This window comes from Malania oleifera, chromosome 12 (genome assembly GCF_029873635.1).
Source record: "Malania oleifera isolate guangnan ecotype guangnan chromosome 12, ASM2987363v1, whole genome shotgun sequence".
Classification (NCBI taxonomy): Eukaryota; Viridiplantae; Streptophyta; class Magnoliopsida; order Santalales; family Ximeniaceae; genus Malania; species Malania oleifera.
In genome coordinates, this window is record NC_080428.1 from 44148606 (window position 1) to 44169337 (window position 20732).

General features: G+C 37.6%; 1 non-coding gene across 1 annotated transcript; it reads right to left on the bottom strand.

Annotated features, from left to right (window-relative positions):
• Window positions 1-3884: 3884 nt before the first annotated feature.
• On the bottom strand, window positions 3885-3990 carry LOC131145287 (small nucleolar RNA R71). Its single transcript, XR_009134070.1, has one exon. It is a non-coding gene; the product is annotated as a small nucleolar RNA R71 (small nucleolar RNA).
• Between the last annotated feature and the right edge of the window lie 16742 nt (window positions 3991-20732).

A 20732-nucleotide genomic window follows, 5' to 3' on the forward strand; every position in this document is an offset into this window, starting at 1 on the left:
TATGCCTTTTTGTTTACCACTCTATAGGAAGTTTTATGGATGTTACGGCTTCCCGGTCCTCACTTGGATCGAGATGACGTTATAGACTTTATTTAGGGTATTAGAGTAGTATAATTTTATGGTATATAAAAAAATGGCATGAAAATCAAGTCGTTATAGGACCGCACAACCCAATCATAGGAGTTTTTAGATGATGTGTTATAGTTTCCCTTCAGAAAGGTTCTTCTATGCATATATGTAGATTTATGATAAATGGGCTATATTTAGTCAAATGTATGTATTTTAAATAATACAGGTGCGAGTATAGTTTCAAATGCCATTTCACTTACAGTTATGTATATGAAGATGAATTGTTCACACTAAAACTCATGATAGCCACACACTGAAGATAATCTATTTTGTCTTACTGAGAAGAGTCTCACCCCATTAAGCATTTTAACATTTCAAGAAATCTAGGGAGCCATTCTTAGGAAGCTTTAGGGCGAGACTAGATAGTTTTTGGTTGAAGTAAGTTTTGCAAAACACTGATCTATACACGTATATTGATATGTTTTGTTACCAGGGATGTAATATGAACGCTTGGAGATACATGTGTAATTGTGGTAGTATTAGAACTCTGGTATAGTGTATATATATATATATATATATATATATATATATATATTCCGCTGCTTGTGTTATATTGATTTATGGACAGGTGTACCCGGTACCTCACTTCGGGTTTGGGTCTTTATAGTAATGCGGTATCAGAGATGTATGTATAGATTATAGCACTCTGGGCCCCACTAGGTTCAGGATGCTACAATTGTGGTATTAGAGCCTAGGTTTGCTAGTTTCTGCAGACTTTGTCCAATGATTTTACCAGAGTATATGTTTGAGTTAGAATGAGGATAGGAATGCGAAGATTATTTTGAGTTTTGTCTAGCAGCCTGGAGGCAGAAATTCCTTGACAGAATTTTGTGTTTTTTCTGAAATGATGGTTTCTGAAAAATCATGGTAATCCATGATATACTGCTAAGTTCATTGACCTATATCGCTTCACCCTATATATGGTTCCAGATGAGTTGAAGAAGGCACAGAGGTTCGAGAGGAGCCTGAGCAGGAGATTTATAAGCAGGGGACGGTTTTATAGGTGCGATATTTTTTGGAACTGGTGGATAAAACCACCGTAGCATAGACAAGTCAATAGGGGATCGCAAGGTTGCAGAGCCAGAGGAAGAGACCCATGCCTCCAAGTTTACAAGAAGGTACCAATCAGGGTCCATGGAGGAGAAATAACAATGTGGGCCAGAACCGGGAATGGGGATTGGAGCTGATCAGGGTAATCCATCACCCTGTCTTTGTACAAGGTGTGATGGGAGGCATTGGGGGGAATCCCGTGTTGGGAGGAATACTTGTTATCGGGGCGGGAGACCTGAAAACTTTGCACGAGACTGCTATGGGACATCGAACAATGCACCCCCACCTAATCAATACTGCGGAGGAAATCAGGCACCTAGAGGCAACTACCAAAGGAACACCGCCCAAGGGCAGGTTTATTCTCTTACTCTTTAAGACGGGAGACATGGTAATAGGTAGTATCTTATTGTTTTCTGATGAGTCCCTAAAATATATGATTTTCGACCCACATTTACCTGTACTTATCCTCATTTTATTATGTATTTACCCAGAGTTATCATTGTTCAGAGTTATGCAAGGTTTGTTTGCCTTTTCAAGAAAAATAGGTTAAAACCATGGAGGATTCAAAGCTCGAATTTATACATTCAACCAAGCTCTAGAGGCTTCAGATCATAAATGGACAAGAAGATGATGCTCGACCATGTGGCATGACAAGCAAACCACAGGGGCAACTTAATCTTCCACTGCAAACTCCGAGGTTGAGTTTGAGATAAGAATGTTGTAAGGTTCGACCAAGTGCTTGACCAAGTGACTTGTTAGGGTGACTATGCTGAGATACAGAGACAGAACTGAAATTCAAAGGCACCAAGAGTCTCGACGAAGTGGTCGACCAAAAGACCTTCCGAGGCAACTATGTCAAGATACTGACAATTCTTGAAGGCCGAGATACTGCAAGTCTCAACCATTAACTCGACCATCAATACCCTAAAGCACGACGAAGTCAAAGACATTGAAGATTTGAATCCCTGACTTCCCGTGAGATCCGACTAGGGTGCGCACAAGAATGACAAAGGAGCGACTCGGTCGATAGCAATGATCTTCTACGTGAGATTTGCTATAACCTTTCCTAATTTCTAAAACAAATGTTGTAAACCCTAAAGCCTATAAGTATTCATTACGAACACAAGCCTTAGGTTCCTATTTGGCCTCTCTTAGGTGAGTGACAGACCTAGGAAGTCATTAAGAGCCAAGATAGAATAGGAGTTGAGTAGTTTTGGTTTGTGTATGGAGTGTCCAACAACCTATGACAACCGACAGCGTTCATGCAATAGTCGTGTATATTAGGATCTCCTCTTGTACTTTTGGAATTAGTCATAGACGTTTGGAATGATAAAGGGATGATCTTTTTACTCATGCTTTCATTTATTGCTCTCAATTTACTGCTTTCCATTTACTTGTTGTATGTTAGATGAACGTTTGCAGATAAGGATAAGCACTGTTATGTATCAGTTAGAGGGAAATAGTTGGCTACGAAACCGCAAAGGTTTTCATTATTGTTAAGATAGGATATACTCCGGTTCCCAATTGTACTTCGAACGGTTGGTGCACCCTTGCTACCCTGTGCCCTCAATTGCCCCTCTCCCACTTTGGCCCGCTCGGGTTAGTACTTCTATGGAAGTTTGGATGAGCGTAGTTAGAAGCATGGCATCCAATGTCTAACTTGGACCACAATATCACTTTGTAGGAGTAGGGTAACATAGAAATTTACTTAATTTCCAGTACTTTAAATTTATTTGCTTTTAGTTAGATGCTTTCGAGTAGTTATGAGATAATCACCATTGCAAAATATCATCTTTCACTTCTTTTTCATAACAAGGCTTTAGTTACTATATTGGAAGATGTTTAATAACTGCGCTTCAAGTCTCCGTGGATCGATACCCAACTTACCCACTTTCTACTGAACTTGGGATAGTTAGATTTTATAAATAAGGACCCAAGCCTTGGCGAGCCTACCAAATTTTGGCACTGTTGCCGGGGACTTGGCTACAGTTATAAGCCAACTTCTGCTTTAGAGTACTATTGCCTTATTCTTTTGATTTGCTCTCCTTTTGTGTTCACTTTCTTTGTTAATTTCTATTTTCTTTGTTTTGTTTCCTATTTTTGAAGTTTGAATCTGTGTGCTTCCACGTGTGTATGTTTGGTTTGCACTCTTTGGAACCCGAGATAGTTCCCATAGATCTTGAGATTGAGAAATCCCGTAGGTCCTTTAGGAAACCTATCTCTAATCATGAGAAGGCTGAGTCGTCTGAGCTAAAAGCAATGGCCAAAGATAACCCCCCAGTTCCCACTGAACAAATCCCGGAACCCCATGCTCCTCACCTACCTCTGGTGGGAGAGCAACACCTCCGACCCCTTAGGGACTACTTTGTACCTAATGCATACACATCGTTGTCTTGCATCCGGTTCCTGGATGTGCAAGCGGCACAATTTGAGATTAAGACTTTGATTATCTTGATGCTGCCCAAACTTTCTTGGGAATTATACTGAAAATCCTTATTAGCATCTAGATGAGATCTTGGAAATTTGTTCCATCATCTATATCCCTAATTTCAGTGATGATGCTCTCCAACTTAGGATTTTCCCATTCTCTTTAAAAGACAAGACCAAATATTGGTTGACGTCCTTAGAACCAAACTCGGTGACTAATTGGGTCACCATGCAACATGAATTTCTTAAAAAGTACTTTCCAATTGGGAAGACTAATCAGTTTCAGAAAGCCATCACAAGTTTCTCACACATGGATGGGGAACTCTTTTTCGAGACTTGGGAGCACTTTAGGGACCTGCTCCGTAAATGTCCACATCACCAGGTCCTCAGGTGGTAATTAGTCCAAACTTTCAATGAAGGGTTGGCTGAGAAACATAGGTCTATGGTTGATGCGTCATGTGGAGGTACTTTCCTTACTAAGCACAAGAACGGGGCTTGGATTCTCTTTGAAAATTTTGCGGAAAACTCTCAGCAACATATGGCTCCCACCCATAGATTACCTAATCCATCAACCTCTAAACCTAAAGGAGTCTATGAATTGGCCGCAAACTAGGACATGGCCCCTACTTTACATGCTATATCTAAAAAATTAGATCAATACTTGTCCCTAGGACTGCAGATAACAGCGTGTGCATAGGTTTGCGCAATTTTCTTTAACCCTTCACATACATGTTATAATTACCCACATGTGCACTCCCAACCTGAGCTTGTGTAGGAGGAAGTAAAGGCCACTCATGATTGGTACGATAAGCCGTCCAATGATCCTTATTCGAATACCTACAACCCGAGGTGGAAACAACATCCTAACTTCTCATGGAGGCCACAAGCTCCCTATTTTCAAGCCCAAAGACCTCCATAAGCCCCGAATGCTTTGCCTCCAAGACCATACCAAAATCTCCAAAGTCATCCTCATTCAGCCCCAAGATTTTCAACTGCCCAATAGCCATCTCCCTCGCAACCTAAGTACGACGCATTTTAAGAGACGGTGCTGATGTCCTTTAAGAATATTGAAGTTGATCGACAACTTCTTCATTCTGACTCCCAATCCATTGCAAAGATAGAAGCCACATTGGGACAACTAGCTACCACCTTGAGTTGGAGAGATGAAGGCAAGTTTCCAAGTCAGCCTATAGTAAATCCTAAGGGACAATACGGGGTAGAATATGAACCGGGCGCTAGCCCCTCATCATATTTTGAGCATGCCCATGCGATAACCACAATTCTAAATGGCAGGTTGATAGCTGAACAAGGCAAGGAGCAGTTAAGCACAGAGGAGAGCCAAGATGAAAAATTGGAAGCACCCAATGCGGATTCATGCACTCTTTCTTCCTTTAGTTGGGTACAAAGACCATTGAGTCTCACGTCTACCACCAAAAGGACCACACCTCACTTCGCCTCCCATAGGTCTTTTCACGGCTACCTAGTGACACATCTAGAAGCCCCACTTGCACCCTCTATATTTAGAAAAGAGGCTTCCACTGAGTCCATCTAGGACATGTTTAAACAAGTGAGAATAGATAATCCTCTCCATGATGACATTAAGCAATCGACTGTGTTCATAAAGTTCCTTAGGGACTTGTCAGCGCAAGGGATAGAATCAAGGGTGCACAAGGATGGTTTGGTTAAGCAAACCGAGCATATGAGTTAAATAATACTAAAGCACCTTTTTCCAAAACTAAAATACCTGGGCTCACCTATTATTTCGTGTGTAATTGGAGATTACACCATTGAAGGGGCCCTTCTAGATTTAAGAGAAAATGTGAACATCCTTTTATACTTAGCTTATTAAAAACTTAATACATGAGTGTTGCGACCCACCTCGGTTTCGTTATGCCTTACTGATTGAACTCTTAAGCAACCCCGGGGTGTGGTAGAAGACATGGTAGTCAAGGTAGGATATTTGCATTACCCTGTTGATTTCATCATTTTAGACATGGAAACCTCCATAAACCCGATTCCTGTCCTTTTGGGATGACCATTCCTTGCCACGACTAATGCCTGTATTCAATGTAGGATGGAGATTATAGACATCTCATGGGACTATAAGCAATGTAGGCTGAACATATTTAGTGCCTCCCAATATCCACTTAACGCCATCCAAGCTGTGGATGAAGACATGATTGACAAAATTATTAAGGACGCAACTCCGTCAATGCTATGGAAACACCTTTGGGAGAGTACGCTTCAACTTGACAACCCTACCACTACTGAATTTGTGGACCTTGTTGAGAAATTTATAATAAAATAGAAGTGGGTCTCCAGTTCTAAACATAATTTGTGGGTATGCAACTCCGGGTGTGAGGAAGAAAATTGAGAAGCCACTGCTACTTGGGAACCAAGATGAGTCCAAATTGAGCTTCAATGCGTCTGGCTGAAGATGGTAAAATTTGCGCTTCTAGGAGGCAACCCGATAAATTTTCTTTACTTTTTGAGTCCTTAGGATAGTTAAAGTAGGTTAAGTAGGGTTGAGGGTCTTTCAAGTAGAGTTTAGTATAAGCTGGGGGTGTGACAAAGTGTAGCGATCATCACATGTGTGGACAACTTGGTCGAGCCCCTGTACCGTTATGAGATTAGGAAATACTAAGAGGTTCGACTAGGTCCGTGACAACCACTGAGCTTGGTGCACCTTGGTCGAGAAACAAAGAGAAGCAATTTAAAATCTACTTGACCCCGACTCTTCATCTCCCGCCTTCTCATTAAAGCCTGGGCGAGCATAGTCGCCCTCTTCTTGCACTTGCTACTGGAGCAAGTCGTGGCCCCATTGCAATGTCTTCTCCTTCTGAATTATCTGTGGCATCCTCCCATGCATCATCTCATCCCGCTACCAAGATGCGATGGTTTCGAGCCCTGCCACATCGGGGGTCTTCATTGCGGGCAGGTAGGGTTTCGAGTCATAAGAGGAGGTTGTGCACGTAGTTCGAGCACCTTGCAGATGTCTACGTATGATACCATGACGAGGGTTGGCCCTACAATCAAGGGGCTCGCCGCACATAGTAACACCATCATTCATGAACCAGACCACCATTGACCTTTATGAGGTCCAGTTTCCACACCCTCTGCCATTCCACCACTTCCAACTGACCATGTCGTATATCCCACCGGTAGAGATTCCTAATCCTCCCACCACTACGCTTCTGTTTCCTAGGCCTGACCAACAACCATGGCCGTACGATTTTGAATCATATCAATCCCTCCCGCCAAGTACAATACTCGATCAGCTGCAACCACTTCTGGCTCTCCAGCCACGTCAGACTCAACCCCCACTCTCCCTCAGTTGGCTTTAGTACCTGCGAGAAATGACACCTTCTCATGACGTAGCATTAGCCCACCCAATCATGTTTTGTTCTAGATTCAGATTCTGACTCTGAGTCTTTCTAGAATCAACATTGCTTTGTCATTTACTTTTGGGTCTTGTATTATACCTCTGCAGAATAGGGTTTTTTTCTTTCTTTTTCTTGTTCTGGTTCACCATGTTAGAGTAGCAATCTCAATATTTGTAGAATGCCTTTCTACAATGTATTGCTAGAATCTTAATGACAAATTTCATGGTGTTTTTAGTCATTTTGTGTTTTTTGTGCTACAGTGTCAATTTGCATGCATGACTCGTATGAACATTATATTTTGTAAGAACACTGTTGGTTTTACTGGCACCATGCACTGTCCTATCCCTTCCCCAGGTTCTATTTTTCATTACACACTTCAGTGAGGACACTAAAGTTCTAAGTTGAGGCTAAGGGGTGGCACACTGCATGGCATAAGTCACGCACAAAAGGCCATTGCCGCAATTTTAAATTTGTGAACATAAATTCCGGTGAACCATGCTAAATTATTTCATACCCTCTCCATACACCTATATAGCCTAAGGTCACATGCATAAGCTTTTCAGTCCTATGATTTTATTATGCTCATTAACAATGCAGTAAAATAGTTGTGTAAAAGTTGCATAACATGGCCGACAACTTGATATTACTCTAGGTAATTGACTAGTGGTTTGTTTGGGTTAATATTGCAATATAAACTCTAGTATTTACATGGTACTTCACGGGGTTAAAAACAAACTTATGCACGATTTGCAATACTTAGGGTTCTTTGAGAGCATTGAGAGAACAACCATGGTGACTATGACACCTTGTGAGGTATTGTTGAGCCATTCATTCATTGCTCAAGTTTTTGACGTCAAACTTTGAGTTTATAAAACTCAACCATCTTTCTTTTACTGGATTCCCTTTTTCAACTAGTTGTTGCTCTTGTATTTGCTAGCCTAGAGGTGACATCAAGTGGGGAGATATAAATCTAGGTCTTGTAGCCTACTTAAGACATAAAGGTCAAGCCACCCTTAGAGACCGACTTTTTCCATGGACCCCTATTTGAGCTACATTCCTATTAGAAACATGAAGAGAAGATAAGAATGTGATGATTGTCTTAGCTGACCATGTAAAGAAAGAAAAAAAAAATGAAAAAAAAAAAAGAGAAAGAAAAACCTGTGCAGAGGAAAATAAAAACAAAAATATACACCTACTTTGAGGAAAGATAAAAAGGTCAAGCTAAGGACACACACTACAAGTTTGCACGTATGAATTATCTGCTGACCAATGCATTTGCTAAATTCACGCAAGCTTGGGAATAAGTTCATCTAGGGTGGTCTTGATTAAATGTGGCAAGTGAGTGAGAAGATACTAGGGTGAAGGACGCGACACCTTTAAGGCTGGATCCCTTTCCTATAAGACTAGTCTACTCCACGTTTCTAACGTTAATTCTTCAAATATGTGGGACGTTTGATCATGGCACTCTTCCTCACATATGAGAGTGAAACCATTTTCTTGAGTGAATTTTTAGGAATAAACCAATGAGACTAAGTCAAAATGACCGTTCTGTAGGTGCCTCTGAGCATTATAAGTGAGACAAATCGTACACCTTACACATGCCCTAGGAGGTGGCCTTTTCATACTTGGTTTTACATGCTAGTATTAACTTTAAATTATAATCATGGGCTAATCCTCTGAGAATAGCATGTTGAAATGGTTGTGTCATGTTAAGTTTTGCATGATTAATACATTGCGGAGTGTATGCATAATGGAGTTGTGTATGAAGGAATATGTATGTAATAAAGTTATATCTTTGTATGTAAAATGGTATGATTATGTGCATGCATTTCCCTCTTTTAAACAGGTGTTTGTGGGTATTGCCTTGGAAACCCTCACAAAACTAGAACTCGTCTACTAGGATCAACCTAGGGGTTTAAAGCTTGTTGCATACAGTAAATGTAATCGTATTTCCCATGAAAAAGGATATAGGTAGGATTTGGTAGTTTTCATTGATTTTGCTTTGCTCGAGGACTAGCAAAATGTAAGTTGGGGGTCGTGATGAGTTCCTAAGATATATGAATTTGGACCCTCATTTACCTGTGCTTATCCTTATTTTATTATGTATTCACCAAGAGTTATCATTGTTGAGAGCTATGCAAGGTTTGTTTGTCTTTTTAGGTAAAACAGGTTAAAACGATGGAGTTTGGCATTACAAGAAGACAAGGAAGATTTGGAGGATTTAAAGCTCAAATTCAGACATTTAGCCAAGCTCTAAAGGCTTTAGATCATAAACGGACAAGAAGATGGTGCTCGACTATGTGGCATGACCAGCAAACCACAGGGGTGATTTAGTCTTTCACTACAAACTCTAAGGTTTAGACTGAGATCAGAATGCTGCAAGGTTCGACTAAGTGCTCGACCAAATGACCCGCTAAGGCGACTACATCGAAATACTGAGATAGAACTGAAATTCAAAAGTACTGAGAGTCACGAAAAACTGGTCGAACAAGAGACCTTCCGAGGCGACTATGTCGAGATACTAAGAATTCTTGAAGGCCGAGATACTACAAGTCTCGACCATCAACTCGATGATTACATGCTTAAATTGTGTAATTAGGTGTTTTAATTAATGCATTAAGGTTATATTTTTAATTAAATGCCTAATTATTTTCAATATTTTAACATTTTGTTCTATTTATAATATTTGGGTTTTATCGAGTAATTTATGAATTTTTGGTATTTTTTATTGCAGGACAACTATTAGAAGCTAAAACTGACACTACTTTGAAATATGGGCATAACTTTCTCGACGGAGCTCCAATCGAAGCGATTCAAAATTTTGATGAAATATGAGAGAGTGCTCTACAATTTTTGTGTTTTGAGTTTTGAGATATATAGGTTGTAGTAAGGTCGAAATTAAGCTTGAAGTTTCTGTACCTGCATAAGACAAGGAAGTATGTGAGCCTAATATATTACATGTGAGCCATGAAACAAAAGCAAATTAAATGAATGGGCTGCTTCAATGTGGCTTTGTTGACCTTATAGGTTGCATTCGGTTTTGATAATGACAAATACTAATATTTGATGATTGACAAGTGTTTGTGCAGGTTCAAATTAATATTCTAAGGAAGGACACTTGAGGAAAAAAGAAGATCGTGAAGATTTGTAATTCGTGATTGAAATTCATATTCATATCGGTCTGTAATAATATAGGTCTGTAATGGTAACTTAGCCACGTGGATGTATGCTTATCACATGCACATCATGCACACAAGATATAGTGTAAGCTCAACTAAGACCATAGCAAGACCCTAGTCTCCAACACTCACACACATAGCATAAAACATATGAGTGTGTCTTAATTGTGCTCAGAATAGAAAAAATCTAAGCAAAGTTAAGAGCGTTCGAGTGACCGAACCTTTGGAGTACAAAACTCCTCGGGCGAGCGAACCATAAATGCATGTATCTTCTCTGGGCGCCCGAACCCTTTGAAAGGGACTATTCACAAACTCGGGCAACTGATGATTTTAGTTCAAATCAGCCTCGGGTGACCGAACACAAGAGTTCGGGCACCTGAACCTTGGACCGGGCACCCAAAGTTACGTAGCTTTGCTACTGACTTTGGTTCGAGCTATCGAACCAAGACACGAGTGACCGAATTAGCCTAGAATACTTTTATTGTTGTGTTTGTTCAGGCGACCGAACCTTGGTTCAGCCACCCGAACTCCAGCCAGTTAAAATAAATTAACCGCGGTTAAATAGGGTTATTTCGGGCTAATTGAATTTTAATCTTTTGACACTTTTTAATAATGCCCATTATATCCCGAACGGTAATAATTTTTTACGTGGCTATAAATATGAGTCCATTTGCTCAATTAACAGAGGATTTAAAAAAGTGATTAGCAAGAAATCCTCTCTCTCTCTTGAAAATCCATTTTGTGTCCTAACACTTTCAAACTTGCATCCCTTTGATAAAATTCGAGAGTGTGAGAGTTCCATCTTTGTTTATGTGATTGTTGCTCTGTGCTAATACTCTCATTGTTGTGGGTGCTTGAAATTCATTTTATTGGGAGCATAGCTTAGGTTTATCCCACAGATTTCTCCTTTGTAAATCTCGTGTGGGATTAAACCAAGAAAACTTGGGATATTTGCATTCCATTGCAAGTGTCCAAGTGCTTTGGTTTTGGTGTGCAAAGAATTTTTCAAACAAGCAAGCAATCTTTTCAAACTAGCTTTGTGCTTATTTCATTGAAGAAAACTATTCTGGAACTATTTTGATTATCTACCTAGTATACTTGGAATATTGATGTTTTGTTGAAATATTCTATTTAGATTCCAAGCCACTGCTTGTGTTGATTATTCTTTAGCATCATACTGATCGTATTATGTTGAATACTCTTGAGCTTTATATTGACTATACTGTGTTGAGTATTGATAGAACAAATCTTGCATCACTGATCTTATATTATATCCATGCTATTGATGCGCATTTGATTGAGCGTATTATTTGGGTACAAATCTACTTTACATGAAAGCACTTATCTGTTGTACCATTTGATTGTAAAATCTGAGTGTTTCTAGGCGTGGCCTAAGGGGGCGGTAATCTAGCCCGGTAAGGATTGTATGTACTGGTTGAGGTCAGCCCTCGAATTGACCAGGTTTGTATAGGTGTTGATATACCCGTTTAAGTAAGCAAGTTATAGTGGTAATCCTTGTGCTAGTTAGCCAAGGCGAGGACGTAGGCAATTGGCCGAACCTCAATAACATCTTTTTGTGTCACTTTTACTTTGGTGCTTCCTGGTGCATGTGGCATTAAATAAATTGCTTTATTTAAATTATGGTATGTTTACTTTACTTGCATTATATTGTCCTTAAGGTTGTGAACATACTGGTGTTAGAACATTCACCTAGGGATTGAATTTAAAAATACCAATTCACCCCCCCCCCCTCCTTGGGATCATGGTAAAGCTAACAAATGGTATCAGAGCCACGTTGCATAGACTAGTTGTTATTTTGCAAAAATATCATGGCTCATAGCTTCGCGACCCCTTTCCCTAAGGGACCATCGTCCACACGACCTCCTATTTTCTATGGTGTCAATCACACCTTTTGGAAACAGAGGTTGCGCATCTACCTTCAGAATACTGATTGGAAGGTGTGGAGGATTGTCTCTAAGGGAAACTATGTCCCTATGAAAACAGAGGGTGCAGCCAGGGTTCGTAAGATGGAGGATGAGTATGATGATGATAATATAAAGTTGTTAGTCTTAATGCCACTGCCATGAATATTTTACACTGTAGTCTTGATGTAAATGAATTTAACTTAATTATGGCATGTTCTATTGCAAAAGAAATATGGGATAAGCTAGAGGTCTCTGATGAGAGTACTAGAGACGTGAAGGACAGTAGGATAGATATGTTGACCAGTGAGTATGAGGCATTTAAGATAAATGTAGGTGAGTCCATTCAGAGCATGTACACCAGATTCACACACATTATAAACTCACTGCATGCATTAGGAAAGACCTATCCCACATATGAGATGATTAGGAAGATCCTTAAAGGCTTACCTCCTGTTTGGGAAGCCAAGGTTACGACTATTGCTGAGGGTAGAGATCTTAAGGCCATGACCCTAGATTAATTGATAGGTTCCCTGATCACATATGAATTGAGCATAAACGAGAGACTTAATGAGCATAATTGTGCTAAGATGGTTACTTCATTGAAAGCCTCCACTAACACATCTAGTGATTTTAGTGAATCTGACACTGATGATGAAATGGCTATGCTAACTAGAAAATTTAGCAGATTTTTCAGGAAGAACAGGAAGCCCTTTAAAAAATACAGAGAGTCTACTAATAAGAAGGGAGAGTCCAGCAAAAGAAAATAAAAATCAACTACTCCTGTGTGCTATAATTGCAATAAAGTGGGGCATATTAAACTTGATTGCCCACTGCTGAAGAAGGAGGCTAAGAAAGAGAAGAAAGCCATGAAGGTCAGGACTTCATGGGACAAACTCAGTAGCAGCAATTCAGAATCAGATCACAACGACTCGGAGGTCGCCAATCTGTGCTTGATGGCACACGAGGATCAGGTATTATCTTCTAGTTTATTGTCTTCATACTGCTCATCTGATGATTGTGATTCTGATTGCATGCCTACATTTAGAGAATTACAACTTGAATATATTCGTGTTTCTAAATTGTTAGGCAAAATGACTAAGGAAAATAATGATTTGAAAAAGAAATGTGAAAATTGGTCATAGTTGTTTAATATGGCAAAAACCTCTCATGCCTCTATTTTAAAAGAAAAAGATGCCACTATTGTTAAGTTTGAGAGGAAATTGGAGGATAGCTCCAAAATCATTTTTAAGTTCACCAAGGCCAAGATAATTTTGAAAAATTACTTGGTGCCCAAAGAAACTCCTTAAGTAAAGAGGGTATTGGTTTTAATGGTGTTGAAAATGTTAGGAGGCCTAATCTTTACTTAGGACACTTTACACGTGAGTCAAAATCTCATATTCCTCCTAAAGAGTCTAAGTGTAGATTAAGATGTTTTAAATGTAAACAAATTGGTCACATTCAGTTTGATTATCCACTTAGGAATAAGCATGTTAGAATTAGGAAAGTATAGGTAGTTAAGGGAGATCCTGATACTAACCCCCGTGGACCCAACAAAATTTGGGGACCGGCATCAGTTACTTAGCTTATTTTGTGATGACCCAAATATATATATATATATATATATATATATATAATTAAAGTACAATAATAATAAAATAATAAAAATGGTCATTAAGTTAATATCAATACAGAAGTGTTTTTCTGTAGGATCTTTGATTCCATGTTTAATGCCTAAGAAAGACCTTGTCTTAGCGAGTGCTCAGAGACCATTGCGGCTCAGTCGCTCCCTAGAGGTCGGCCTAGTCAAAATGGAATTTCATAGGATAAACAGAATAGACACTGTTTGTACACGTAAATAAGTACATAAAATAATGTTTTGACTGACATAATTTGCAGAAATATATGATAAAATAATAATAATATAAGTATCCTATGCGGGGCCCACAAGATAGTGTGGGGTTCACATAAGTTCCGAAGCCGTGTGAAGGTTTACAGAAGTCTCGAAGCTGTGTAGGGCTCATAAAATCGTATGAGGATTATTGGAGTTACATAGGATTCATTTGGGTCTCGAAGTTGTGTGGGATACACAAGACCAAGTGGGGCCCACAAGACCATGTAGGGCCCACATGAGTTTTCAAAATTTAAATTTAATTCTTATTCAAAAATAAATAATAAAATAAATAAATACTAAAAATAGTTTAAAAGTAATAACAATGATAATAATGATTAAGAAAAATAATAAAATAATTAATTAACTAATTGATTAATTAATTAGGTAAGTAGTTAATTAAAAATTTATTTAATGGGAATGGTGGCAAGCACTCCCACATGGCCTTCATCCCCATCCCATACTCAACTCATACCTTACCCATCCCTTGCCCATTCTTTAATTTTAAAAAAATTATAATTTCACCCATCTCCCCACACTTTTATAAATTCCATTTCTTCCCCAAAATTTTCCTATAAATAGGGAGCTCTCAATCTTCATTTTTCACAATAATTTTCTAAGGAAAAGAAGGATTAGTGAGTGAAAGAAATTGCGGTGGAGAGAGAATTTTTGAGTAAGTTCTTAATCACCCACTCTTTCCGATCTCATTTCTTAGAGATAGTTACAATGTTCGTAATGAAGAAGGTAAGTAAATTTTAATTATGTTAGTTTTTTTATTTATTTAAAATTTATACCCGAGTTTATTTTATAAGTAAATTTCAATTATGTTAATTACTTCCACAAAATTTCCGTGAGTTTATTTTTACGCATATTTAATTATACCAGTTTTATCTTTAATATACTTGCATCTATTTTTGGGTTAAGAAATGTTCTAATCCCCTCGGGTAAATTTTCAGCATTTCGTTCTATTCAAAAATAAAATTATATATATTTTTAACACAAAAATTGTGTGGCATGAGTTTATTTTTACGTTGCATTTTTTTTTATAAAAATATGAGTAAAGATGAGATTTTTATGATATTATTTTAAATTGCATAAATTATAATAAGATGATTTTAAAACCCCTTATGACAACGAAATTTCAAAGTTACAGATGCTCGGTACCACAACTTAAAGTTTATACGGATTAGAGTATACCCACACTGTTTATAGAGTGGTTATTTATGTTAGTGGATTTCTCCTGAGTGCACACCTGATTCCGGATCAGGACTTAATAAGAAAAATCTCACTTAAAGTTTACGTACGTTGATTTAGTTTGGTCGGCTAGCCAGCTAAGTCCAGTCTTCGGACCGCACAACCCAGTCATGGGGGGAAATATGACTTACGACAAACAGACATAATGGTGGTTTTTACAATATATGTTTATACATAGTTAATTACGTGTACAAAGTTACTGGTGATTTGAAGGAAAAATGTAAGTTTACATGAAAAGGATCATTCTAGTGCTCAAATGACGATATAAAGAAAACATATAAGGAAAAGTATATGTATATTTATCATTAAATATTTATACAGTTTTAAAGTTAAAAGTTTAATTTAACAGTTATAGTATATGATTATAAAATTTTACTGTTATAGTTGATGGTAAAAGTTTTATGTAGAAATTTTTAAATTTTTATTTATTTTAGAGACAATTTTGAAGTTATAATATTAAATATTATTTTACAAAAATTTTAAAAAGCTCATTTTGGCCACACACTAATAATAATCTTATTTACTTATTGAACGTCGTCTCACTCCAATCATATTTTTATTTCAGATAACTCTGAAAAGCATGTTGGAAATCAGGTTTAGCAAACATGCGGGTGGGGATTAGAAAAATAAAGATTGATTAGAAATATTAGTATGATTTCAGATATTTATGTTTGTGTAATTTTCTTTTTTTGAAATAAATGATTGTAATATGGATAATTAGCGCTCTGGTTTAATAATAATTGAGTTTATTTGCTTCCGCTATAAATTAGTAGTAAAAAATTAATATCCTATACCCCTTCGGGGTTGGGGTGTTACATATTTTGCAGGTATGCCTAAGATCGTCCTCCTCCAAGGACCATTGGTATTTGGATAGTTGGTGCTCACGGCACATGACCGACGACAAAGGAAAATTCACTTCAATTGTTCCCAAGGATGGAGTCTATGTGACATTTGGCGACAATGCCAAACGACGTATCATTAGGATAGGTAAGGTTGGTAAGGATTCTTCTCTTATTATTGACAATGTTTTGTTGCTTGATGGGTTGAAGCATAATCTACTTAGCATAAGTCAGTTGTGTGACATAGGATATAAAGTATCTTTTGAAAATGATTAATGCATAGTAGAAGATAGATTATATCACAAAGTACTTTTTAGTGCAAACCGTCATGAAAATGTCTATACTACTTCCCTTGATAACTTAGCTTCACAACAAGTCACTTGTTTTTCTGCTATAAATGAAGCTAGTTGGTTATGGCATAGGCGATTAGGACATGCTAGCATGGACTTGTTGTCTAAACTTGTTAAGAAAGAACTAGTTAAGGGCTTGCCTAAAATGTCTTTTGTAAAGGATAAAATTTGTGATGCATGTCAAATGGGCAAGAAAACCAAATCTAGTTTTAAGAAAAATAAATACATATATACTACTAGACCCCTAGAGGTGCTTCACCTAGATTTGTTTGGACCCAATTCTGTGCAAAGTCTTGGTGGTAAATCTTTTGCTTTTGTAATCGTGGATGACTTCTCTAGATTCACATGGGTGTTGTTTCTTACACATTAAAATGAATAATGTGAACAGTTCACTAAACTTTGTAGGAGAATCCAGACTGAAAAGGGATATAAAATAACTCAAATAAGAAGTGATAGAGGCACAGAATTCAAAAATGAAGGCATAGAGAAATACAGTGACTTAGAGGGCATATCCCATAACTTCTCTGCACCTAGGACACCTCAACAAAATGGTGTAGTAGAACGAAAGAATAGGTCACTACAAGAAATGGGTAGAACTATGCTAAATGAACATAACTTATCTAAATATTTTTGGATCGAGACCATTAATACTGCATGTCATGTTATGAATAGGGTGATGATTAGACCTTCGATTAATAAAACTCCTTATGAGCTGTGGAACAACCGTAAGCCTAATATTTCCTACTTTCATATGTTTGGTTGTAAATGCTTTGTGCTTAGGGATAATGAATACTTAGGAAAATTTGATTCTAAATCTGACTAAGGCACTTTCCTAGGCTATGCACTCAATAGCAAAGCATATAGGGTTTTCAATAAACGAACATTGACAGTAATTGAATCTATTCATGTTGTGTTTGATGAATCTAATCCATTTTCTAATAAAGATGATGAAGATGATATTGATATTAGAAAATGCTTTGAAAAAATGTCTATTGAAAACAATGCAAGTGACAATCAGGAAGCAAATGAAAAATCACCTAAAGATAATGAAAATGAAAATCAGGAACTACCTAGAGATTGGAAATTCAATAGAAATCATCCTATAGATCAAATCACAGGTGAACCATCTCGTGGAGTAGCCATAAGATCCTCCTTGAGAAATATAGTAAATCACTCCGCTTTCTTATCCCAAGAAGAACCTAAAAATATTAAAGAAGTTATACAGGATGAATCTTGGGTGATGTCCATGCAAGAAGAACTTAATCAATTTGAAAGAAGCAAAGTGTGGACTCTAGTTCCTAGGCCTAATGATCAATCAATTATTGGAACAAAATGGGTGTATAGAAATAAGAAAGATGAGAATGGGGTAGTAACGAGGAATAAAGCTAGATTAGTAGCCCAAGGGTATAACCAGCAGGAAGGAATTGACTTTGATGAAACATATGCTCCTGTTGCTAGGTTAGAAGTCATTCATATGCTACTTGCCTTTGCTGCTTTTAAAAACTTTAAATTATTTCAAATGGATGTTAAAAGCGCGTTTCTAAATGGTTACATTAATGAAGAGGTATATGTAGAACAACCACTCGGTTTTGAAAATCATAAATATCTTGATTATATTTACCGGTTGTCTAAAACCTTGTATGGATTAAAACAGACTCCTAGAGCTTGGTATGAGAGGTTTAGCGGTTTTTTACTAGAAAATGGGTTTACTCGTGGCAAGATTGATACTGCACTTTTTATCAAATCCAACAATGATGATATGCTCATTGTTCAAATTTATGTGGATGATATCATTTTTGGAGCAACTAATGATGGATTTTGTAATGAGTTTGTCAAATGCATGCAAAGTAATTTTGAAATGAGCATGATGGGTGAACTTAATTTCTTCCTAGGGCTGCAAATCAAACAAGCCAAACATGGAACTTTCATATGGCAATCTAAATATATTAGAGACTTGCTAAAGAAATTTAATATGGAAGATTGCAAAATTCTTGGTACACGTATGAACTCTTCCATTAAGTTTGATAATGATGAGCAAGGAATTCTTGTTGACGTAAAATTGTATTGTGGCGTGATTGGGAGTCTTCTATATCTCACTGCTAGCAAGCCTGATATTATGTTTAGTGTGTGTATTTGTGTTAGGTTTCAGGCTACCCCTAAGGAATCTCACTTAAAAGCTGTCAAACGAATCCTTAGATATCTAATTGGGACTATAGAGTTAGTCTTGTGATACCCTAAGCATACTACTTTTGAGATTGTTAGTTATACTGAAGCTGACTTTGCCGGTAGTAAGGTTGATAGAAAAAGTACTAGCAGCACTTGTCATTACTTAGGACAATCTCTTATTTCTTGGTTCTCTAAGAAACAAAACTCAGTTGCCTTATCCACAGCCGAAGTAGAATATATTGCGGCTGGAAGTTGTTGTACCCAAACTCTTTATATGAAACAACTTGTGGATTTTGGATTGCACTATGAAATAATACCGATTAAATGTGATAATACTAGTGCAATCAACATTTCTAAAAATCCTATCTCACATTCACGAACTAAACACATTATTATTAGACATCATTTCCTTCGTGATCATGTGCAAAAAGGAGATGTAGCTCTTGAGTTTGTATGCACAAATGAACAATAGATGGACATATTCACTAAACCACTTCGTAAGGATCGGTTCATCCAAATTAGACGTGAGTTAGGTCTAATGCACAGTAGAGAAGTTTCTTAGATGTATCATAGTTTGCATAGATTTAAGGGGAGCTCTCAAGTGAAATGTAACAAGTCTTAGCAACCAATTTCATTGTTGACTTGTTTACTAGCCTTAGACTTTGTGAATATTGATTATTGATTGTGTGCACATATCTATAACATGATCCTATTGCGTGTAATGCATATCGCTCACTACCTGTATTGCACAACTCCTTTGTCCACTTCATGATGACTTTGAATTTTATACTGGATTGTTGGACTATGCTAAATTGTTTGAGTAGTTATGGATAAATTGTTATGAAATATTTACACTCAAATAGGTTACAATTATACAGGATTTATTTTTGGAAAGTCCAATTTACAAATGGCACTTTGCAAAAAAATTTTCTAAATCTTTCCAAAATGTCTCCTGTATAAATGTAGCATTTATCCATTGCCTAGAGTGTTCACTCTTACAACCATTTTTTCTGTTGCCAAAAGGGAGAGATGGAGAGGCAAAAATAAATAAAGGGTAAAATAATTTGGCTAAAATAAATTGGATGCATATTGATAGGGGCAGCCTTCTTAGGCTATACGCATATTTTTGCATGGTATATTTGTCATCATCAAAAAGGGGGAGAATGTTGACCTTATAGGTCACACCCGGTTTTGATAATGACAAATACTGATATTTGATGATTGACAAGTGCTTGTGTAGGTTCAAATTAATATTCTAAAGAAGGACACTTGAGGAAACAAGAAGGCCATGAAGATTTGTAATTCGTAATTGAAATTCATATTCATATCGGTCTGTAATAATATGGTTCTGTAATAGTAACTTAGGCATGTGGATGTATGCTTATCACATGCACATCATGCACACAAGATATAGTGTAAGCTCAACTAAGACCATAGCAAGACCCTAGTCTCCAACACTCACACACATAGCATAAAATATATGAGTGTGTCTTAATTGTGCTTAGAATAGAACAAATCTAAACAAGTTAAGAGGGCTCAGGCGACCGAACCTTTGGAGTACAAAACTCCTCGGGCACCCGAACTTAGACAAAGTCAAAAAGTTGACCAGCCATTAGGCGACTAAACCATAAATGCATGTATCTTCTACAGGCGCCCGAACCCTTTGAAAGGGATTGTTCACCAACTCGGACAACCAAGGATTTCAGTTCAAATCGGCCTCGGGTGACCGAACACAAGAGTTCGGGCACCCGAACCTAGGACCGGGCACCCAAAGTTACGTAGCTTTGCTACTGACTTTGGTTCGGGCTGTCGAACTAAGACACGAGTGACTGAATTGGCCTAGAATACTTTTATTGTTGTGTTTGTTCAGGTGACCGAACCTCAGTTCAGCCACCCGAAGTCCAACCAGTTAAAATAAATTAACCGCGGTTAAATAGAGTTATTTCGGGCTAATTGAATTTTAATCTTTTGACACTTTTTAATAATGCCCATTATATCCCGAACGGTAATAATTTTTTACGTGGCTATAAATATGAGTCCATTTGCTCAATTAACAGAGGATTTAAAAAAGTGATTAGCAAAAAATTCTCTCTCTTGAAAATCCATTTTGTGCCTAACACTTTCAAACTTGCATCCCTTTGA